The 25,759-nt window shown below is 38.9% G+C and overlaps 1 protein-coding gene across 8 annotated transcripts in view; it reads right to left on the bottom strand.

The window, feature by feature from the left end:
* Positions 1-25,759, bottom strand: part of LOC148647098 (ribonuclease inhibitor-like) — a 465,740-nt gene that overhangs the window by 5,351 nt on the left and 434,630 nt on the right. The window lies entirely within an intron of this gene.

The raw sequence follows: 25,759 nt of genomic DNA, 5'->3' as shown, positions 1-25,759 counted from the left end.
AGTAAAAGAAAATGTCTGTTTTTATGTCCGTTGCAGTAAAAGAAAATGCCTGACAAAGTAGACTGATTTTTTGAATCCCCGGCGGAACACATTCCATAAGAATCAGCACTTTTATATATCGCCTTTAAAGGTGGCTTCTCAAAATGCCTTACAGGATAAAAACAGCAATAACAGCAACAACAACAATATTGTATTTCATTGTACTTTGAAAACCAAGTAATAACTTAACTATATGTGCAAACATTTTATGATATGTCGCTGTTGTGAATGTCTGTGGAGTGTATCTTATTTGCCTGGCTCTCTCGCTCGCCCTCCTCCCCTCTCTCCCTCAATTCAATTCAATTCAAGGTGCTTTATTAGCATGACAGATGGGTACAATCAGTGTTGGGTATTTACTTTGCTTTGAGATGCCACTTTTAAAGGTGATATATAAAATCAAGGCTTTAACTTGTTTTAACTCCGCAAGTCTGAGTTCTTGTGTCTGTCCTATCCGAACTCGAAAGTATTACAATATGTATCTTTATAGCAGGTGGTGTACAGCTTTTTAGTATAGATTACACTTTTCTAAAATGTATTTAAAAAATAAAAACGATTACAATCTAATCTTTCCACGTTTGATCCCAAGATCCCAAGAAAAATAAATCTAAATGGGGAGAAAGCTATGCTGAAAGTTTATTAAGATACTCAGAAGACAAAGATATCAATTTATGTTGCATTTGTCTGATTGTGAATAAAAAAACACATATATTTAAACATGCGTTTGCGATTTAAATCAAAATGTGATTTAAATCAATATAAATGTTTATATTGTAACACATAGGTGACTATTCATTGTTATTAAAATGACTTAAATTCGATCATGTTGTGATATTTAGAAATATAAAAGTCAATTAATTGTCCATAATATCGCTTTTCTATTTTTTCAAAGAAATGTCGCAGTACACGAATATAATCACATCGTTATTAATTTCTTTAGATATGTGATTCCATATTGTATTAGCAGAAAAGCTTAAAACTACCACTTTTTTATACGCTATTTCACATGTTAAAGACTTCGATGCTTAAAATGTTTAGGGAGAAATGGAATACCGGTGTGTATTTTTTCCTAAAAATACCGATTCCTGGAATCTGACTGGCTGACACCCTTCTGAAGTGGTTCCATAATATCTGGTATACGGAAAAGAAAGCATTGATAAAAAAAGCCTGGATTCTCATGTATCTGATACAAGTATCTTTTAATACAGTCTTTGCTGTGCTCTTGAGGATCCTTGTGATATTTTGAGCTCTGGTTGAATGATAAGTGTCGCAGTTTAAATAATTTTCGTAGTTAGAAATTATGAAACGCTCTGTTAAAGGCAAGGGAGTTTTATGTCCGTTGCAGTAAAAGAAAATGCCTGACAAAGTAGGGCTTGGACAGATTCCAAGTGCTTGTACAAATGTGCTAAAGAAATTATACTTTGAGTTTACAGCTTGTCCAAAATCATTCATTATTAATACTATTAGTAATATCTTCGGTAAAGGCTTTGATGCATAAATATTTCTGATAAAGATAGGTTGTGTACTTTTGTCCAACTGAGCAATCTTGCTTTCATAAAATATACCAACTTTTTAATGACTGATGATTAACATGCTGTAATACACTGTTTAAATTTAAAAGCTCAAATGCTGTACATGAGAGGTTAAGCTTTATTGGTGATGGTGGATACTTTCCGGCATGACGTCAAGTGATGCGATTAACCCCGTGATACTACGTGATACTGCGACACGCCCACAGGGGTATACCGCGAAATACCCCCACCCATTTTGAATGGCTGCATCTGTATAAGGACAAAGGAAGTACTAGCGGTAGAGATAGGAAAGTATGGGGGACTTTGGAACAGCGAGGAAGAAATAGATGCACAACTGAGGAATTTAGATGAGGACAAGAAGATTCCTGCAGTTACAGCACAGTTGAAGTTCAGGAGATTTGTGATAGGAATGAAAAATGAAAATAGAGTTTTCAATTTTTCAAAGGACGGGAAAAGGCTTAGTCTAGAACAGCTGATTGTTAACTTAAAAAGTGTTGTCTGTAGGCCAGAGTAAATCCCAGCTACATCTAGAGAAGACAAAGATTATTGTTTGGCACCATCAAAACGTATTGTTGAAGAAAAGGCAGAGTTTTTAAAGGAGGCTGTTAAGCAGCATTTTAAGGTTAGAGATCTAGGTAGAAAAAAGGTTGATATGGAAAGATTAAGAACTCCTATGTTAATTAAACCAGAACACTTGATAGGAAAGAGAGTAAGACATGCTTTTGATGAGAAAGGTAGGAAGGTGTGGTACACGGACACAGTTGCTGAAATGAGACTAGGCCAGGAGTATATTTTTAAAATAAAATATGATGGGTTTAGAAAAATGTGGTGGTTTGCTTTGTTGAAAGATTATATGGATGGTTATTTAGAATTGCTTCCTGTTAGTGCAGAGGACTTTGTAGGCAAGAAAGTAGAGAACATGTTTGTGAGTAGTGAAGATGGGAGTGAATGTTGGTGGCCAGGCAGGGTAGTAAATGTAAATAGAACAGGAGACTTGTTTGTTGTGGATTATGTAGAGGAGGGCGATGATGAAGTTAGTGGCATAATTGAGTATCCATTGTTAGATGATTACATGAATAATGAGGTGAGGATTGTTGCTTAGGTTTCTTAAGTTCCAGGCTATTGCTAATGTTACACTGTGTGTCAGATGCAGATAATTTTGAGGAATACCAATAGGAAAACATCTTGTAGCCGATGCTGATGCGCCAGAGAGGCTGGTGAAAAGCTGATCCCTGGAGCCAGCATCTTAAGATATCTGTATTTGTAGATACCTAGGAAGTAAATTAATTTGAAAACATGTAGATTATAGATGCTGATGTGCCAGGGAGGTCAAAAGCCTGATCCCTGGAGCCAGCAATATGAAATTAATCCTCTATACATAACTGCTGATGTAACTTCCCTCTCGTTTTGAGTGGCTGCATCTGTATCTTCCATGAACACAATTAATCTTTTAATATACATATTTTTCATTCTTTGTTACTCTTTATGGGGTTACCTGGGACATGGAACTCTGGGTCACCCCTTATGTTAGATAATAGATGCACAGGGACACGGCTTAGTGAATAGTGTCCTCATGTTACTCTTTGTTACTTAGGTCCTCATATAAATCTTTTAGAATCTATGACAGATGGAAATTGTCCTGTCTCTCATGGACCATGGGACATTATTTGGAATAATCTTAATTTTGCTTTGGGAAATACCAATAATCATCAGTTTCACGCCCAGTACACCTAGAGGGCACTCTACTTCTCTCCTGTTCCTAGTTCCTTGTGATTATTCATGTCTTTCTGGTGTGTCGTGTTGTGTACCCTATTTACTTCCTGCTTCTGCTCTGCTCCTCGCTCAGCATTGAGGTTCAGATGTCCTGAGACCCACCTAGCACTCCTGTCCATGGCTTGAGGGCATAGGTTTCTATACGGCATTTCCTGAACAGCTGAGCCCGGGCTAACACCCGTCTTGGCACTACGTATAGGTCTATTTTCGCTCTCCTGCCATTCCATGGTTTGTCCTTTCTGACATCTGTGAAAATCAGATCCATTTTAACATAATTACTAGAACTCACTTATTGTCTCCGAGTCAGTTTTGGGAAAACGTTTGTGCAACAATGTCCACACTGTTGAAGCAGAGTGTTCCTCTCTCCCCTCTGGTCTTACTGTTGAATGACCACTCCTCTACTGACTGAGCAGCACTACAGAAAAGGGTCTGGCTGGCATTACTGCTGTGAAGACAGTGATTAAAAAAGATGGAGAACAGACAAGAGAAAGAAAGGGACAAAGTAAAAGAAGAAGAAGAGAGTGAGGAGCAGGTTTAAAGCTGTGAGACATGGAAATGAGAGGGGAAGCTTTTCTTACAAGATCAGACATCTTATATTTCTCATCAGAGTTTTATTACAGGGAAGGTGAGACACCGTGAGATGAAGAAGATTGTAGAAAGATGTGTCTGAATGTAGAGCCCTTAGTGGAGCTTTTTTTTCTATTTAAATCCCATTTGCTCCAAATCAAAATCATTCCCCACTTCAATATTGATCCACACCTCACTCAGATCTAAAAGGGGAACTGCAGTCCCAAGCTCTCAGACAGGGTTTTAACTCTTGGTATTACAATAATTTGACAGTATCAATAAAAGTGCAATAAAAGTCTAATAGGCAACAAGATATTAAGTTAAAAAACAATCAAATCTGTGCTTGACTGTTTTGTAATTCTCTACAGCATGTTTCCTAATGAAAGTTCTTTAGAGCAGAAAAAAATGATTCACTTGGTTTATTTATTGCATTATTTGTAGAGGGGTTAGGAAACATTCACAGCAAAGCTCACAATCTGTGCCGCTGACAGCATCAAACTTATGTGTAAAGGCAGACGCTTATTTGGAGAGAATAATATGGATTTGTTCAACATAACGACCATGTTGTTTGTGCTCTAGGATGTGAGAGCATCATTTGTCAAAAAACATTTTCAGCAAAATTTTCAGACAAAAGGGGACAAACACTTCAAGGATGCATTGGACAAGACTGAGTCTATCAAACAGGCTACAGCAAGGTACTGTAAGAGGACCCAGGGAAGGGTCATTTATAACCGGTATTTCCGGAACAAAACACTGAAAATACTCGATATAGACCTGGACAAGACGGCCACCCAGGATAACCAGCTGACCCACTGTTGGAAAAGGCCTATGCAGCGAAACAAGGAGACACAGCTGAACTACATCAGGAAACAGAATATAAATGCCCCAGAAGCGGTGAGCCAGCGCAGAAGCCGATAAGGTGAATGCGTTTTGGAGGAAAGAGAGATTTAGGATTGTGCTGGAAAGAAATAAGGAATAACGGACTACGGGATACGGTTTACGACTAAGATTTACGGATTACGACTTGGATACGACTGGTGTGGAAATAGGGACTTGGAAATTTGGATTGTTTAAGGATACTGGCAACAGATTACGGAACGGAATTGGGAAACGTACGGACAAAGAACAAAGAAGATCAGTGTGGTGTGAGTTATATCCCTTTTACACCTGCTTTTCTCCCAGCAACACCGCAGTTGATGGAGGATGCGGGTACTCGATGCTTGGGTTTGAGAATCGAAGAAAGTAAGTTTTGTATTGGTGTGTGTGTGGAGAAAAGCAATGGAACAGTTAATACAGCAATTATCCCAGGCCACCCTTACCCAGTTTCAGGCTTTAAAAGGACAGCAAGAAGCTATCCAAGCGCAACAGGAGGCAAATCAAATTCAAACTGAAACTAACCAACGAATTATAGAGGAGTAGAAATTAGTAAGGGAAGAATTGCAAAGTTTAGGGGAAGAAATCAGGCAGACCCCAGTAACGGGGAGAGACACCGTTCAGGTTGAACAAATTGGGCTACAAAAGATGACAGAACTTGATGATGTGGAAGCTTATTTAACCACATTTGAAAGAACTGCATCTCGAAATGCATGGCCCAAGGAACAATGGGCCAGGAGAGTAGAGCCTTATTTAATTGGAGAAGCCCAAAAAGCCTATTATGATTTAAAAGAAGAAGATGCAGAGAATAATGAAACTCTGAAAAAGGAGATTTTGGTAAGACTAGGGGTAACAATGGCAATAGGAGCGGTCCGGTTTCACAATTGGAGATTCCAAATGGACAAGCCTACGAGGTCTCAGATGTTTGACCTGGTACATCTGGCAAAGAAATGGCTCCAGCCAGAGGAATTAAACCCAGGACAGGTGGTAGAAAGGGTGGTGTTGGATTACTTCGTGAGGAGTCTGCCTGTTCATCTGAGAAGGAAAATGAGTGATGGGGATCCCCAGACACTAGATCAGGCATTGGACTTAGTGGACAGACACCATGCCACGGAGGCCTTGATTAGGGAGGAAAAAGGGGAAAAGAGGAGAGAAGAGGCCCCAAGAGTCTGGAAACTGAAATGAAGTATCGTCCGATAAAGTACAGTGATTATCGAAGACTTACACAGTTTAAGAAACCCCTACGGGAAAGGTCAGACTCAAGGCCCCAACCATGGAAAGAAACCTGACTAAGTTTTAATTGTCATGGAGAAGGGCATTTAGCCAGCCATTGCCCCTGCCTGTCCGAACCCATGCAGGTAGACCCCAGAAATGAAGCCAAGTGTAACTACCTTACAGCACTGGTCCCAACCTGCGAGGATCCCCACCTTATGAAAATCGAGATGGGGGAGAACCCGTCGAGACCTTGTTGGACTCCGCCAGTACTGTGACCCTGGTAACCCCTATAATACTTCCTGAAGAACTGGAGATCCGGGAAACAGAGGGGATACCTATTACTTGCATTCACGGGGACACCAAAGTCCATCCGAAAGTAGAAATGAGCATCTCTACGGAACAGGGGACATACCGTTCAACTGTCAGAGTGGTTGAGCAGTTGCCTTACCCTGTGGTACTGGGACGAGACTGTCCCCACTTCCTCCAAATTTGAAACACTGTCCAAACAGCTAGGTGACGCCCCTAACGATGTCCCTGATGAGACAGACCCACAAGAAGGAGGAACTGAACCTGGAGATGAATTCGTAAATATGGATTTACCGGACTTGGAGCCACCAGAATGTCGTGGTAAGTTTGGGTCGGCCCAATTAGAAGATGGAAATTTGAGACATGCATGGGGACATGTCAGGAAAATCGATGGGAAGTGGTGTACTGATCCTAGTACTTTGAGTTACCCATATTTCATGATAAAAAATAATCTCCTCTACCAGGTGCAGTAGAAGGGACAGGAAGAAGTGGAACAACTCTTGATTCCCCGGGCCTACCAGATGAAGCTCCTCAACTTGGCCCATAGCCACCTCCTGGGCGGACACCTGGGGGTAAGGAAGATGTCCGAGAGTCTACTCTCTAGGTTCTTTTTGCCAGGGATCTATAAGGCCATCAAGAAGTATTGTTGGGAATGACCCAAGTGTCAGAAAAGTGCTCCACAACTTTATTATAAAACCCTTTGATTCCCTTCCCAATTATTGAAACAACCTTTGAACGGACTGGGATTGATTTGGTGGGACCCCTGATCAGGACCACCAAAGGTCACCAGTATATTTTAGTAATAGTGGACTATGCAACAAGGTACCCCGAAGCCATTCCGTTGAGAGCTGTCACCACCAAAAACATAGCTAGGGAGCTAGTACAACTGTTCGCTAGGGTCGGAATTCCTAAAAAGATCTTAACTGATCAAAGGACTCCTTTCATGTCTAAAGTCATGCAAGACTTATGAAAGCTGCTGGGTATATAGCAGGTCTGAACCTTAGTCTATCACCCTCCAACCGATGGTCTAGTAGAACGTTTTAATAAGACCCTGAAAAGCATGCTGAGGAAGACTGTGCAAAAGAATGGGAAAAATTGGGATCAGCTGCTCCCATATCTCATGTTTGCGGTTCGAGAGGTACTGCAGGCCTCGACCGGATTTTCTCCATTTGAATTATTATAATTATTATATAACCACGGGGCCTATTGGACGCAGTCAAAGAATCGTGGGAGCATCAACCTTCCCCTTTACAAACTATCATTGAGCTTGTGGAATAGATGAGAGAAAGAATAAATGCTATTGTTCCCATAGTGAAAGAAAACAACAACAAATTTATAATAGGGGAGCTGTTGCGAGGGAATTTCAGACTGGGGACAGAGTACTGGTCTTAGTTATAACTCCAGAGTGTAAATTCATGGCATCCTGGCAGGGGCCTTATGAAGTGGTGGAAAAGGTGGGTCCGGTCAATTATAAGGTCAAGCAACATGACAGAAGACGGCAGCATCAAATCTACCATGTCAATTTGCTGAAGAAATTGCATGGTTCCAAAGTTCTGCTCACTCACTTCTCCCCTGACCCTCTGGAAGAAGAAACGGGTGCTGCAGCCGTGGGACACCTGGCTCCAGCTCAGAAACAGGAACTACAAGAATTCCTAACCCAAAACAAAGATGTTTTTTCCTGGACACCTGGTTGAACCCATCTTATACGACATAAGATTATCACGGAACCAGGAAGAAGGTAAGGCTACCCCCGTATCGAGTACCAGAAGCCAAAAGGAAACTGATTAAAGAAGAGGTGGGAAAAATGCTGGAGATGGGAATAATCGAGGAATCCCATAGTGAGTAGGCTAGCCTGATAGTTCTGATCCCCAAGCCAGATGGAACTATTCGATTTTGCAACAATTTCAAAAGGTTAAATGAGATCTCGCTGTTTGATGCATACCCCATGCCCCGTATAGATGAACTTATCGAGCGATTAGGTAACGCCCGATACATCAGCACCCTTGATCTTACAAAGGGATATTGGCAAGTGCCGCTGGCCGAAGAAGATAAAGCCAAAACCGCTTTTGCCACACCTGAGGGACTATATCAGTATAGGGTCCTACCCTTCAGTTTGCATGGCGCTCCCGCAACGTTTCAAAGATTAATGGACCGAATTCTGAGACCATATCGTGATTTTGCAGCCGCCTACTTGGATGATGTCGTGATCCACAGCACAACATGGGAACGACATCTACAACACCTGGAAGCAGTGACTGGAGCGTTGCGAGCAGCAGGATTAACAGCGAACCCAAATAAATGTTGTCTGGGTGCTCGGGAAGCCAATTATCTAGGTTATACGATCGGGAGAGGATTTATCATGTCCCAAGATCAGAAGGTGCAGTTAATTAAGAACTGGCCCAAATCCGAACATTTTTGGGACTGGCAAGTTACTATCGATGTTTCATTCCAGGGTTTGCCTCCATTGCCGCCCCTCTGCACGACTTGATGAAGACGAGCTGTCCGGAGAAAATAAAATGGACCGACTTGGAAGAGAGAGCCTTCCGAGACTTAAAAACAACTCTTTCTTCTCAACCCGTCTTAAAGGTACCGGAGTTCAATAAACCTTTCATGGTACAAACTGATGCATCGGACACTGGAATTGGAGCCATACTCTCGCAAGAAATTTAAGGACTGGAGCATCCTATTCTATATATCAGCCGTAAGTTGAATCCGGCTGAAAAACACTACTCTACCATAGAGAAAGAATGTCTAGCAATCAAATGGGCCCTAGACTATTTGAGATATTATTTATTGGGAAGACGATTTATATTATACACAGATCATACACCATTACAATGGATGTTATAAAATATGGATAAAAATAATAGAATTACACGATGGGGTCTTAGTCTGCAAAGGTTTCAAATCCAAATGGTATATACAGATGCAGCCATTCAAAATGAGCAGTAAAAACCCGCGGTACAGTAACCAACCCGCAGGGCACCGTAGGGCACCGCAGGGCAAGTGATTGGCTGGCCAAAATGATCGACAGGGGCACTCGTGGTGCATTTGTTGGTAGTGAAAAGATTTAATCATTTAATGTCTTTACCGTGCTCATTTCAATCCGCTTAGTTTTGAATATTTATATGGAATTTTACCACTAAAGGGAAATTTTAGTAGCTGAGCATAAAAAGAAGAGGAGCATAACGCATCTGAAGGTCATAAACGATATTAATTTAGGAACATAAACATTACTGTATGTACATAAACTGTACTGTGTATGGCTGGTCTTGATAGTTTAAAGAAAAAATACACATCAGTCTTCCATTTCTCCCTAAACATTTTAAGCATGAAAGTTTTATGAAACGGTACCCAAATATGTGATTGCTGTATAGAATGAATTTTAATTTTTAAAAATTTTTTAACACGGAAATTAAGCTGTTTACATCTTCCGCCTGAGAACAGTCACCCGTTGCTACCCAACGCAGAAACACAGCCACTAACTAGCAAAGAGAGGACATTAGCTAGCCAATATGATAAAGAAATAAATTATTATTTTGTTTATTTCTTTTGCACATTTATTTGAACATTTCCATCGATTGTACAAGCACTTGGAAACTGTCCAATCCCTAGTTCATCAAGCATTTACCGGTCTGGCGCCGGTCTGTGTCTTCTAGGATATAATGCCAGCGAACTCTTGTTTTTATGTCCACTATAACTACGCTGGGCAAAATTCTTCCAGCACGGGGGTACCTTTAAAGCGGAGACGACGGCACCGACATTTTTTGGCGCGCCTTCTCTTTAAAGCCCTGGCCAAATATGAAGACAGTACGTACAGTTATAATTCAAACGGAATTAAAAACTACACATCCCAGTTACCATGGTGGTGCTTGTGATCATTGCGTTTAACCAACGAAACAGGGCGAAAAATCAGTCACATGACTTTGGGGCAGAGTTTCGAAAGCTTAACCTATCAGCAACAAAGCGAAATTTACACGACAGGCTACCTCAAACTGTCAGTTACACGACTGTGTATGTCGCTTAAGCCACTCCTATTTGGCATTTTAGTTATGAAGGCGAGAAGACGCCCCCCCCCCCCCCTCTCTGGGTGTCTGATTTGCCGCCATCTTTAACTGTTCGGTGTCCGAATCGGAGTAGCTACACGTACGAAATAAAGTTAATCCCAACTACAAAACATATATTTTTGTGGTAAGAGGGCGCAAAACATCAGTATTTACTGCTATTAATTACTGTACGATTTATAGTTGAAATCTGAGCCTAGATATAAAGTTAGATATAAAGTTAAAATCTCGACAAAGCAATGTAGGAAATACAGAGAAAATAAATCCTTTCTGACATCTAAAATCAGTTTCGATCAAGGTCTCTAAAATGAACAAGAAAAAGAGGATTTTCGGAGGGCATTTTACGCTGTGTTTATATAGAATAAGTGATTTATGAGCAATCTAACTTCTTGTTCGTTTAAAACAGTGAAATGTCAGCTGCAAAAGATCGCACCAGAAACAGCACTCTCTCTGCCTGTCATAGACGTTCAGGAAAGGCTGAATGAAGTCATGTCAAGTACAATAATTCGGTGATCAATAATAACAGTTGTAGGACAGTATATAAGGAGGATAAGGATTTTGAAGTTGACTGGAAATCTGATAGGTAACCAGTGCAAGGACTTGAAAACAGGTGTAATGCATCCCTGATAGGATTCTTGCTGTCATATTCTGAACATATTGAAGATTGCTCAGTGTGGATTTAATTTCCCCAGTGAACAGGATGTGCATTTATTAATTCTAGAAAAAAAGCCTTTCTTGATCTCTCTAGTTCTTACTTTCTCTAGTTTCCTTTAAAATAAACTATTATTCCACAATGCAGAGTATTACATGGCCAGTATTTACACATGATATTTGTGATTTAAAGAAATTAACACAAGCAGCTTTTGGAGATTTAAGTGTTGGCTGAGTTATTGCAGGATAAAAGACTAGAGATGTTGGCAAGAAGAAGATAATTTGGGGAAAGCTGAGGAATACACTTATAACAAGAACACTTCTTAATGTGGTAAGGCACACTTTTGATGAAGATGATGAAGTTAACAGACTATATGTTTACATAGATACTGAAATAAGGATTGTATTTTAGATTATGTGTAGTTGCTGGCATTGAACTGTGTGTTGGATGCACATGAATTGAAGGAATGGGCAAACATAGCTGATGCGGATCCACAGAGCCAGCATATTAAGATGTTTATAATTAGAGGCAATTTGTTTAAATAACTAGGTATGGATACTGATGTGCAAGAGAGGTGGAAAGGCTGTTTCCTTAAGCCAGCACTATAAAATATTTTATTCTCAGTGAGATGCTGCCATTTCATAGTGGGTTTCTAACACTGTGTATAGTTCCATCCACACAGTGCCTTTACTTCCATTTCTAATCTCTTTATCCAGTACAGAGGATTTGGAGCCTATCCCAGTAAGCAACGGACACAAGGCAGAATACACCCTGGACATAGCGCCAGTCCATCACAGGACAGACAGACACAAACACACACACACCAGGGCCAGTTTTCCCATAAACCAATTAACTTACCAGTATGTTTTGGAGTGCGAGAGGGAGTCATATCACACATATGGAGAAAAACCATGTAACCCAGAGAGAACATGTAAACCCCACACACACAGGATGGCAAGAATTGAACCTAGGACCCCAGTGCTGCAAGATAGCAATGCTAACCACTTCGCCACCATTATAAATGGATGGATATCTTAGTTATCTTTCTAGTTCACAGGTTTGCATGCATAATTTAATTTTGAAAGCCACTGAGACATCAGGTACTACTGTTGTATTTATGAAAAAGAAACAAAACAAAAAACATACTAACAACTGTGCCATCCTACTCCTTAGTTAATACATTTTATTATTCATAAACAGTTAACATTGTTAGCAAAATATTTTGAATTATATTTAACCCTATTTTTTCTTTAGTTTTGTATTTAACTTATTATATGATAGTCAGACTTAATGTATATTTGAACAATGAAAATATATTTTTACAAGATTTTACATTTAGCACTTAAAATTTATATGGTTAATAATAGTAAACTGTAACATGCTGTAACAAGATCGGTTAAACTGCGAAGAAAATGCTTTCAGAGAAAATGTTTCAGGTGTGAAGAACATAGATCTCCAATGCAATTTCAACCAAACCTGTTCCCACACACCCTGCCCCCACTACCATTAGAATATACACAAAGCACTGAAATCTTTCGAGCTAATGATCAGGTGACCCGAGAGAGAGCGAGAGAAACACCAAGGGGTGCGGAACCAGGGAACTATTTACATGGAAAACGGGCGATCTCCCCAGACTGTCCACCCGTTTCACTGTTACCTGGATACCTCTTTATTTAGAACTCACTAACACTGATTTTTAGTTTAGAAGGATTCAAGTAGGGTTTTAGATGAAAGGCAGCGACCTTAATCAAGCCCAAATCATAATTGAACCCATTCAGAGCCTACATTACATTTTAGCGTTTCATTCTGAGCAGAAGACCCTCACACCTGAAGAAGGGGGAGGTGTCTTTCGCTGGAAATCTCGCCTGCTTCTACTTTAAAACCGGAGTGCTGGCTGTGACGAATTAAACCGGTTTCACAGGTTTCAATCACAGACCATGTGACATGGGAGTCAGGAAACTAACACACAGCGCCACCGGATTTGATAACGCTATAAAAACACTATATAGGCACAGAACAAGTTTACAGCACAGTACAATAATAAATGCTGACCATGACTTTAGAAGCATAAATTGCCTTACACTCAATTTAAACACAAGCTGTCTTTAGCCCTCTAAGCTGGTTCATACAGAAATCTAGAGATCCAGGCTCAGAACACACAGCTTCATTAGCGAATACATATGCAGGACAACTAGAGAAGACGTTTTACAGAGGATGGATTTTTAGAAACATCCCATCAGTGACATCACTGAAGTCAACTCCTAGGTACTGTAACTGTCGTGTGGATAGTTTCACAAGAATCAGACAAAGGTTTAAGCATCGCTTGTTCTAGATAAAACTGCAAAAAAAAAACAACAACCCATAATGTACTTCTTTGTGGCTCTGTTTGCCCAAATCATATATTCACAACGTGAAATCTAGAAAATAATATTACGTGACCAAAATCCGCAATATGGAAACAGAACCTGTGTAATTGTTGATAAATGATGTACTCGTAACATTTTTTCAAGACGAACTACAACATTTAAAAAATGACTTGTATGTACTTGATATCTCTAATCAATCCACGGGTTCCAGCACAAAACGAAACTAAAACGCATATCGTTTCGCGCTTCTTATTAGTTGCTCAAAAGTAATTTGACCGTATGAAATGCATAATATAAACCTAGAAACATATACGTGAGCAGTACTTAAGCACTGTAGTATCGGTGTTAAGACATACCTCTCAAATACTGTAAATCAAGTTAAAAATATCTCAAGACCGATTCTGGTCATAATGAAACCATGTTTCGTGTATGTTTTCTTTAAAGTACCGAGACCAGCCATATACTGTATGTTTATGTTCCAAAATTAATATCGTTTATGGCCTTCACACGCGTTGCAGTATGCTCCTTTTCTTTTTATGCTCAGCTACTAAGATTTCCCTTCAGTGGTAAAATTAGATATGAATATTCAATACTTAAACGGGCACAGTTAAGACATTAAATATACATATACATACTGTATACAGTACAGTTTTCATACGGTAATATGTTTATGTTCCTAAATCAATCTCTTTTATGAGCATGTGAAAGGCATGGTGAATCGATTCTCAAAAATTACTGTACTTTGCATGATTGGAAACAAATGTGTGATTGCGAAATGCTGTGGTGTTACTTTTACAAAGACGGTCAATGAAAAAAAGAATGTTGACCAGGGAAATACTTTGAGTTTACACTTACAGCTTGTCCAAGGTCATTCATTATTAATACTATTAGTAATATCTTCGTTAAAGACTGATGGCCACAGATCAAACATGAGAGGTTGAGCGTTATTAGCTCCACCTTGCGGAAATTCCAGATACTATTATTTTGCTTGTCGTATTATAGGAGAATTTACGGTAACTCGCGGTATTTACCGGTAGACTGCGTACAACGTACCGCAAAATAATGCGGTATCGCCCGAGCATTTTGAATGGCTGCATCTGTAGACCCGGAAGGAAACAAGGAAAAGTAGACGTCCTCTCCCGAATGCACTGTTTATTTTTTCTAGATCGCCCAAGGATGGGGCTGATCTCAGGGGGAGGGAATGTAAGAGGACCCGGGGAAGGGTCATTTATAACCGGTATTTCCGGAACGAAACACTGAAAATACTCAATTTAGACCTGGGCAAGATGGCCACCCAGGATAACCAGCTGACCCGCTATATGGGAAAAGCCAACGCAGCGAAACAAGGAGACACAGTTGAACTACATCAGGAAACAGGATATAAATGCCCCAGAAGCGATGAGCCGGTGCGGAAGCCGATAAGGTGAAAGCGTTTCGGAGGAAGGAGAAATTTAGGAGTGTACTGAAAGGAATTTAAGAATAATGGTCTATTGGATACAGTTTCGACTAAGATTACGGATTACGGCTTGCATACGGCGCAGAGTAGTGTGGACATACGGATTTAGGAATTTGGATCATTTAAGGATACTGGCAACGGATTGTGGATCGGATTTGGAGGGACGTACCAACGAAGAACAAAGAAGATCAGTGTGGTGTGAGTTAGATCTCTTTTACACCTGTTTTCCCCTGGTGACACCACAACATGTAAAAGCATTTTGTGTCGCACTTGATGAGTGTGTGGATACAATCAAACAATCTAACACCATTATCTAACACCATTATTAATTCTTGTGAGATACTGTGACTGAGATGGAATTTGAGAAGAGCTGTGCTCCCCAAAACACATGTACAGTGTGGAATAACTATAGATGAAGATACAGTTCAGAAGGTTATTAATCATTCTGAGGAAAGAGGAAATATTTCAGTGCCCCTGCTATGGTAGGGAAACTGAAGAGACATATTAAGATCATTGTGGATCACATTGACCACCCCAAGGTTGATTTTCACTGTATTACTCATGAGGAAAATCTTTGTGCAAAGATTTTGAATTACTAGCTTGATAATGTGATGACTACAGAGGTGAAAGTAGTACATTTTCTAATTGCTCGATCTGCTTTGACTCAGCTTCAGGAGATTGACAGTGTGTTCAAGGACGTCCTCTATCCCAGCAGCCAAATCACCCTGCAGCCCACTAAAGCTCAGCAGGTGTGAGCCTGACCAGTACCTGGATGGAAGAATCTTGGAGAAAACTAAGGCTGCAGTTGGAAGTGATGTTAGAGGGCCATTAGTGGGGTCTGTGTGGGTCCTAATGCCCCAGTATAGTGATGGGAATACTAAACTGTAAAAGGGCTCTGTCCTTCAGATGAAATGTAATACTGAGGTCATTAAAAATCCTAGGGCATTTCTTACAAATTGAAGGGGTGTTACTCCGGTGTCCTGGCCAAATTAAAGAGTTTGCAGACTCTTAAACATGCAGAGCTTTGCATGTCTATATATGAAACAGCAGCTATAAGTACAATATGAGAAACACTGAGCTGGAAGAGATTAATGGTGGTACATGGTCTGTAGGACAGCAATGTACACATTCTGTTTTACTCCAATCTGCAGTGTGTTCTTATTTACCTGGGAATGGAACTCTGAGGCTTCCCTCATGTAAGATAGTAGATGCAGGGGACAAGACTTAGGGAATAGTGTCCTCATGTTACTCTTTGTTACTTAGATCCTGATATACAGATGCAGCCATTCAAAATGCACGGTACAAACCCGCGGTACGGGAAAGCCACCGCAGGGCACCGCGGTAAGTGATTGGCTGGCCAAAATGACCAACAGGGGCACTCGTGGTGCATTGGTAGGTAGTGAAAAGATTTAATCATTGAATCTTTTTACTGTGCACATTTTAATCCACTTAGTATTGAATATTTATATGACATTTTACCACTAAAGGGAAATTTTAGTAGCCGAGCATAAAAAGAAGAGGAGCATAACACATCTGAAGGTCATAAACGATATTAATTTAGGAACATAAACATTACTGTATGTAAACTGTACTGTGTATAGCTGGTCTTGGTAGTTTAAAGAAAAAATACACACAAGTCTTCCATTTCTCCCTAAACATTTTAAGCATGAAAGTTTTATGAAATGGTACCCAAATATGCGATTGCTGTATAGAATGAATTTTAATTAAAAAAAAATATTTAACACGAACATTAAGCTGTATACATCTTCCGCCTGGGAACATAGTCACCCGTTGCTACCCAACACAGAAACACAGCCACTAACTAGCAAAGAGAGGACATTAGCTAGCCAATATGATAAAGAAATAAATGATTTTTTTTTTATTTCTTATGCACATATATTTGAACATTTCCATCGATTGTACAAGCACTTGGAAACACCCGTTTTCCATGTAAATAGTTTTCTGGTTCCGCACCCCGCACCAAACAAATTTATATTTCTAAATATCACAACATGATCGAATTTAAGTCATTTTAATAACAATGAATAGTCACCTATGCGTTACAATATAAACATTTATATTGATTTAAATCGTGTTTAAATCGCCTTTTTTTAAAACCCATAAATAAAGCTGATACTGTTTAGACTTTTAATTATTTAAAACTGTATTACAGCAGCACAATGCACAATGCAACGTAAATCGCTATCTTTGTCTTCTGCGTAATAATGTTCACCTCTCTGTCCAGCAAATTAACAATAATAATAATAATAATGAACTTTATTGTATATGACACCTTTAAAGGTCGCTCCACAAATCGCTTTACAGGATAAAAACAATAACAACAATAGTGTTAGGCTGGGCAAACAATTTTTTTTTAATAGAAATACAAAATGAGATATAATGATGTGTTCTGGCTTAGACATTAACAAAGAGCATAACACGTGGGCGGCGTAGCGGTCGGCTCTGGCATTCCCATCTATTGTATACCGATACATTGCAAGTACAACCCCCCTCTCTGCGGGAGTGCTGGCTGTGACGAATTAAACCGGTTTCACAGGTATTTTCAAAGTAGAAGGGGGCGAGATTTCCAGCGAAAGACACCTCCCCCCCTCAAAAACCCAGTAAGTACAGTACTTACTAGTTAAAAAAGCTAGGCTCCTCAATGAAATCGCTTTAACATGCTAATGCGTTGGTGTAACAGTCCGGGCGTGGCAAGCTTCTAATGTCAACTCGACTACGGCGAAAGGAACCCTTCTTTCATTAGAAGACAATGAACATATTCTAGCCCTAAATGAATTAATAGCAAACATGGTTTACATAAAATACATTTTTCCAAGAAAGTTTAGCCTTTGTCACTAATGAAACCACTAAATAAAGACATACATATAGAAATCTCAAGATTTTTAAAATACATGACTTTGCTAAAATTTATTAAAAAATAAAAACGATTACAAACACCAGCGGAGAGAGAACAGGGGAGGGGTGTTGGTTTTGCATAAGGGGCCGGGCTATGGAAATTAGGTCTATTTGGGAATGTGGAGTTACATGTTATGGCTGTTTGTGAATTATCATTGTTGAGTATGGAGTGTTGAGGTATTGATTTTGTGTAATGCTTTATGTTGAAAATTGAGGTGGATTTTGTTTATGATAAAGAGGATAAACTGGGATGGGAGGAGGGTTTGGTTTTGCATAAGGGGCGGGATTATGATAATTGGAGGAATTTGAGAGAAACCTCTTATGTCAGGCGTAAGCGATAAATATATAGTATTTAGCTAAAGCTGTACACCGCAAGACATTTCGTTATTCTAGGAGGTTTCGTGAAAAAGCACATTGTGCTGCTGTAATAGTTTAAAAAAAAAGTCTAAACAGTATCAGCTTATGTATGGGTTGTAATTTTAAAAAAGTCAAAAACCGCACTCAAAATGCAATTTAGCGCTTTTAGATACGCGATTCCATGTTTTTCTTTAATCCCTGGCGGGACCGGGCGTCCATAAGAATCAAGTTATAGGTTTCATTGCGCTTTGACAGAAACCAAATTATATCGTTTTTAGTTTCTTTAGATACGCGATTCCACATTATATTCCCTATTAATCAAATTCTAAAAGTATGCTTGTTGACTCCGGTATCGAGCATATTCGCAGAAAAGCTTAAAACTACCACTTTTTATACACGTTATTTCATGTTAGTTAAAGACTGCGATGCTTAAAATGTTTAGGGAGAAATGGAATACTGGTGTGTATGTTTTCTTTAAAGTACCGAGACCGGCCATATACAGTTTACATAGTGTATGTTTATGTTCCAAAACTAATATCGTTTATGGATTTCACACACGTTATGGTAAAATTCCATATAAATATTCAATACTTAAATGGGCACAGTAAAGACATTAAATATACATATCAATACTGTTGTAGCGGCAATGCTGGTTAATAAGACAGAATGAAGTGTTGCTGTGCTTTCCCAAATGAGGCCCCATCTCTCTCTTCATCTCTGTGGTGCAGCCACAGAGAAGCTATTCATGCAGGCTGATTTAAAGATGTTTTTTTAAGGGACAGCTCCCAAATGGTGATGCACTTAGCTAAGCCTGGCTATCATGATCAATGGTCATCCATTGGCGCCTATCTGTCTAGGGAGTGCCAGATGGACATCTGGACTGCATTCCTAGGTGTCAGGAGTAAGTGACTCATATCTCACCTTGATCAACCAATCAGGGACTGGTAGGGCCGAGTAACCCACGTGGGACTCTGATGCCCAGGAAACTTTCAGCCAATGAACAAGCTGAAGTTCCTCCAGGTAAAAACAGGCAACACAGAAGAACTATTCGAAGGACTATTCCAGTAGGAGAATTCGAAGGACAATTCCAGGGGTGCGAGACAATTCCAGGGCAGGACGGCCCAGGAGCAGAAAGGCTCCCAAGGGCAGGACATTCTCGCAGCGTGCCTCCTGACCATCCTGAGACTCAGCCCGGACAAACACGGAATGGCCAGTGTGTCCGAGTGCCAGAACTTTCCTTTGTTCTAAGAGTCGAGAGTGGAGGTTGCCAGAGAGTAACCAGAGGATCCACTTGAGGTTAGCAAGCCTCGTGAACAGGTCGGAACTGTGGACAGCTGAATCACTATTCAGAACTAGCGCTTCATCAGGAACGAACCGGTCCTCTTCCTGACCTGCTGGGACCCACAGTCATCTTTTCTCCTGTGCACAAACTTTGCTAGTTAAAGCCAACACTATCTAGCTGGTCAGTGAGCCTCAGCAGCGCACCGTCGCAAGCAGCACAGCACATCCTGGCACGGAGCCAGAGAGCCCACAGGAGATCTGAATCCCCAGAGATTGGATGAGTATTCAACTTCAACGCATTACAGCTCGAGAATTCAATTGTTATCCCAACCAGTTGATATCAATTTAATTCCAAAGAGTTATGTACTTGTTTGAGTATCTAATGTAGAAGTTATAACCAAGTTCAATTACGAAACGGTCTAAATGAATGATATACTGAACGTATGTCCTCTTGATATATGTAACTCTTTGTAACTGATTGAATATATACCTTTTGTATTCTGATAACCCTCTCGATAAGATCTATTAGGTTTACATGCATATTCTATGTATTAATAAATGTATCCTCGTGTATTAGTACCTGTGTGTGTGCGTTGTTTGAGTTATATCGCATGGTTGGATTCTAAGGCCATTAAAAGAATCAATTTCGTGATTTACTGCTACAATTAATAATCGTCCCAGTAAATGCCCAAACCCTACAGAACTGGTGCCTTCAGAGAGCACACTACACTGTATACAGTACAGTATACATGTTCCTAAATCAATATCTTCTATTAGCATGTGAAAGGCATGGTGAATGTGGACCAGGGCAATACTTTGAGTTTACAGCTTGTCCAAGGTTATTCATTATACTGTAAATACTATTAGTAATATCTTCGGTAAATACTTTGATGGCGACAGCTCAAACATGCTCCCCCCCCACTCTCTCGATTCATTTCAATTTAAGGCACGACATATTTATTAGTATGACAGATGGGTACAATCAGTGTTGGGTATTCACTTTGTAATCTGTATTGCTTTGAGATGCCACTTTTAAAGGTGATATATAAAATCAAGGCTTTAACTTGCTTTAACTCCACAAGTCTGAGTTCTTGAGTCCGTCCTATCCGAGCCCGAAAGTATTACAATATGTATCTTTATAGCAGGTGGTGTACAGCTTTTTAGTATAGATTACAGTTTTCTAAAATGTATTTAAAAAATAAAAATGATTACAATCTAATCTTTCCACGTTTGATCCCAAGATCCCAAGAAAAATAAATCTAAATGGGGAGAAAGCTATGCTGAAAGTTTATTAAGATACTCAGAAGACAAAGATATCAATTTATGTTGCATTTGTCTGATTGTGAATCAAAAAACACATATATTTAAACATGCGTTTGCGATTTAAATCAAAATGTGATTTAAATCAATATAAATGTTTATATTGTAACACATAGGTGACTATTCATTGTTATTAAAATGACTTAAATTCGATCATGTTTTGATATTTAGAAATATAAAAGTAAATTAATTGTCCATAATATTGCTATTCAATTTTTTCTAAGAAATGTCGCAGTACACACTATAATCATATAGTTATTAATTTCTTTAGATACGCGATTCCATATTATATTAGCAGAAAAACTTAAAACTACCACTTTTTTACACGCTATTTCACATGTTAGTTAAAGACTTCGATGCTTAAAATGTTTAGGGAGAAATGGAATACCGGTGTGTATTTTTTCTTTAAAGTACCGATTCCTGGAATCTGAGTGGCTGACACCCTTCTGAAGTGGTTCCATAATATCTGGTATATGGAAAAGAAAGCGTTGATTTTATGAAAAATCAATTATGAAATTATGAAACGCTCTGTTAAAAGCAAGGAAGTTTTATGTCCGTTGCAGTAAAATAAAATGCCTGACAATGTAGGGCTTGGACAGATTGCAAGTGCTTGTAGAAATGTGCTAAAGAAATTAGCAAAAAAAGTCATCCTTTATTGTATTGGCTAGCTAATGTCCTGTTTGTCAAAGAAAAAACTAAAAGTATTTTTGTTTAAAATGACGGTTAGAAAGAATGTGGACAAGTGTAATACTTTGACTTTACAGCTTGTCCAAAGTCATTCATTATTAATACTATTAGTAATATCTTCGGTAAAGGCTTAGATGCATAAATATTTCTGATAAAGGTAGGTTGTGTACTTTTGTCCAACTGAGCAATCTTGCTTTCATAAAATATACCAACTTTTTAATGACTGATGATTAACATACTGTAATACACAGTTTAAATTTAAATGCTCAAATGCTGTACATGAGAGGTTAAGCTTTATTGGCTCCTCCTGGCGGTTTTACAAGGTGATTCCGGATACTTTCCGGCATGACGTCAAATGACGCGATATGCCGCGTGATACTGCGTTGTGATGTGACATGCCCACCGGGGTATACCGCGAAATACCCCACCCATTTTGAATGGCTGCATCTGTAAAACTCTCAGAATCAGTTATAGCTGGAAAGAGACCTATCTCTCTTAGAGTAGAATGTGCTTCTCATGACAGTATTCTGAATTTTAACTTTGTTCCTAGGACTCAACTTCAGAGTCTCAGAGTAAGTTTCTAATGCATTTTACTGATTCCTCAAAGTGCATACTGTGTTCTCAGGGACCCACAAGCACATTCTTTCCTACAGTCTGGGAATACACAGATATTTGAGAGTTTTGGGAAAAGGTGTGTGCAACACTGTCTACACTACTGAGAGTGGTGTTCGTCACTCTCCTCTGGTATTACTGCTGAATGACCACTCCTCTACTGACTGAGCAGCACTACAGAAAAGGGTCTGGCTGACATTACTGCTGTTAAGAGAGTGATTGAGACAGATGGAGATCAGACAAGAGAAAGAAAGGGACAAAGTAAAACGGGAGAAAGAGAGTGAGGAGCAGGTTTAAACATGGGAGACAAGGAAATGAGAGGGGAAGCTTTTCTTTCTGCTAATTTCAAATTAAGTACATAATCATTGAAGTGGGACATGTACAGATGCAGCCATTCAAAATGAGCAGGTTAAGAGACGGTAAAACACGGTGGGTGTGTCACATCAAAACGGGTCATAATGCATCATTTTGCGTCACACCGCATTTCACCATATGTACAGTAAATGTTAATAGTATCCAGAATCACCTTGTAAAACTGCCAGGTGGAGCTAACAAAGCTTAACCTCTCATGTGCAGCATTTGAGCTATCACCAGAAAACATTCGGTTTCAAATCCCGATCACTGCTGAGGGACAATCCTTATTCAATTAAGAATTTAAGTTGTATACCCTTTAGAATTTTTAATTTAAACTGCATATTTCATCATGTTAATCGTTAAACATTAAAAAGTTGGTATATTTTATGAAAGCAAGAGTGCTCAGTTGGAGAAAAGTACACAACCTACCACCTTTATCATAAATATTTTAATTATGCAGAAATACTTGAGATATTACTCATAGTATTAATAATGAAAGACCTTGGACAAGCTGTAAACTCAAAGTATTACTCTGGTCCAGTTTCTTTGTAACCTTCTTTGTAAACGAAAAGACTTAATTTTTTCATTAACAAAAAGTAACACCACAACATTTCTTTTCCGATCACTCATTCGTTTCCAATCATACAAAGTAAGTATTGAGAATCTCCGATTCACCATGCCTTTCACATGTTCATAAACTATATTAATTTAGGAACATAAACATATTATGTAAACTATATATTGCTGGTCTTGGTAGTTTAAAGAAAAAATACACACCAGTATTCCATTTTTCTCTAAAAATTTTAAGCATCAAAGTCTTACATGTGGTTACTACAGAAACGTTTTTATGTGCCACTTCTGACCATATTACGTTTATATACTTTGTGTGAAAAGTGATAGTTTTAACCTTTTCTGCGAATATGCTCGTTATCGGAGTAAATAAAAGCATTATTTTAGAATCTGATTACATTTCAATGTAAATTCTGTTGCCTCATTCTGAATCGCAGACAATGGTAATATGGCACTACACATACTTTGACACTTTGTCTGTTATGTGATGTAAATTGGAGATTGTTAATATGAAACATTTTATTGAGCTTATGCATATTGAAGCATCCACATGTTAACTGTCATAATTAGCATGTTTTAACTGTCCATTATAGGACCTTGGGGTTAATGCAATAAGTAAAAGCCCCTGAACCAGTGGTTGGCAACCAATGGCAAAAGTGCTGTTTTTAGCACTGTGGAAGACCTAGTGAAAAGGTCAAGACTGACTATGCGCAGGAAAGGTTTTCTGTTCGCACCACTGTCTTTCTGCAAACTAAATCCTTTGATTCTTCACACCCATTCAACCAGAGAGAAATTAAGCAGATTGCAGGATGCCAAATGGTATCTTCCTGTCCTGTTTGTTTGACTTCTGACACTACCCCTTTCCCTTATGTTCTTTTGATGTGTTAAAGTCTTGCCTACTTTTAATGTATAAAAAGGAAAGTATAACTTCAGTCCAGTGAGCATGTCTTGAGTGCTAGGGGAAACCCTTTCTCTGTGATATGCTCCCCTTCAGCTGATTAAATTAAAGATCTCTGTTTGACAATCTCCTAACCTGAGTGAAGACTGAGTTTTCTTCGACAGCACTTAAAAGGGATTTTTTATAGCATGTGCAATGGAAATGGCACGTGTAATAAAGTCTCTTATGCAACAAATACATTAAGTAAAATAACAATAAAAACTATTCTTGACTGTATTTCTCTATAGCATGTTTCCTAATTAAATCTCTTTGGTGCAGAAAAAATGATTCACCTGGTTTATTACAGCAATATGTTCAGCCTACAGTTTTCACAGCAAAGCTCACAATCCATGCCGCTGATAACAACACACTTAAGTGTAGACTCTAACATTTTGCATAAAATGGTGGTTGCCAAGAAGAAAGCAAAATTAGATGTTCACTTATTTCAAGCCTTTTGGAGAGATAATTATGAATTTGTTGAACATAAAGACTGCTTTCTTTCTACGTTTGTGAGAGTGTCTTTTCTTGCATGTCAAGTGTCCGATGACATTTTCATAACACAAAAAACACTTCAAGGATGAATTGGACAAGGCTGAGTCTATCAAAGCAGCATTGTCAATAATTTGTGTCAGTAAAAATTAAGCCAAACAAGCAAGATACTAAATCTCACAATGTGTTGCGAATTTTGGAACATCATTTACAAGTGGGTGATATATAAAGGAGCTTTTCTTAGTTGTTCAGATGTTTAGTTTTGCCTAACAAACAAATCTCTATAATTAAGGACTTGTGTCTGCTAGTTCAGTGAAGAGAAGTGGTTGAAAAGGTTAACAAACAACAAACCTTGGCATTTAAAAGGTGTTAAAGTATTTTGTGTTGCACATGCTGAGTGTGTGGATATAAACAATCTAACGCCATTATCAATTCTCGTGAGATACTGTGACTGAAATGGAATTTGAGAAGAGCTGTGCTGCCCACAACTACAAGGGAAGACGTAGCTAAGAAGGTTATTAATAATTTTGAGGAAAAAAGAAATCACACCAATTAAATATTTTCTGCGCCGACTGACAGTGCCCTTGCTATGGTAGGAAAACTGATGTGATATATGATAAATCTTTCTAGAATTTTTTCAATGCATGGATGTCAAGTCACTCAAAGCACTGGAATTTAAGTCTCTAGATACAGGACACCCATTTGCTTTTTTCAGGGACAATCCTGCATATTTGATAACTACTTTGGATCTAAGGTACTTTTTGGAAGTTCTTCCTGAAATGTAACCTTAGTTGTTTAAAATGTTAATGCTGTATTTAACTTAAAGGTTTAACAGCTTGGATGAATGGCAGCTCCTCAGCAAAATGATGAAGTATCCATCTAAATTAAAACATTACCTTTTATACCTAATATAACTCAAGGTATTATAAAAATAAGAAATTGCTACAATGTTAATAAACTAAACACATGTACTGTAAAATAAATTGTAATGTGAAAAAACTAAAAAAGGGAATAGTAATTTTGATGGTTTGAGACACAGAACGGAACCCTGACTTTAAACCACATAAATCAGGAATGGTATATACTCTCTGCTAATATACAAAGAAGGCAGTGTAGCATTTGAACTCCATCAACATCACTTTCAATAAACAATTATCCAATTCAGGGTCACAGTTACCCAGAGCCTGTCCCTGGAAGCACTGGACACAAGGCAGGATTGAACCCTGGACAGGATGTCAGTCCATCACAGGGCACAAACACTCATACCAGTGTCAGTTTCCTCAGACGCCTTTTAACCTACCAGCATGTTTGTGGACTGTGGGAGAAAACTGGAACACCACACAAACATGGAGAGATCACACAAACTCCAGACAGTTAGCACTCCAGATTTAAAAGA

The sequence above is a fragment of the Lepisosteus platostomus genome, chromosome 16, assembly GCF_059453375.1.
Source record: "Lepisosteus platostomus isolate fLepPlt1 chromosome 16, fLepPlt1.hap1, whole genome shotgun sequence".
Classification (NCBI taxonomy): domain Eukaryota; kingdom Metazoa; phylum Chordata; class Actinopteri; order Semionotiformes; family Lepisosteidae; genus Lepisosteus; species Lepisosteus platostomus.
The sequence above is the reverse complement of the archived record's forward strand: the minus strand, read 5'-3'. Positions and strand labels throughout refer to the sequence as shown.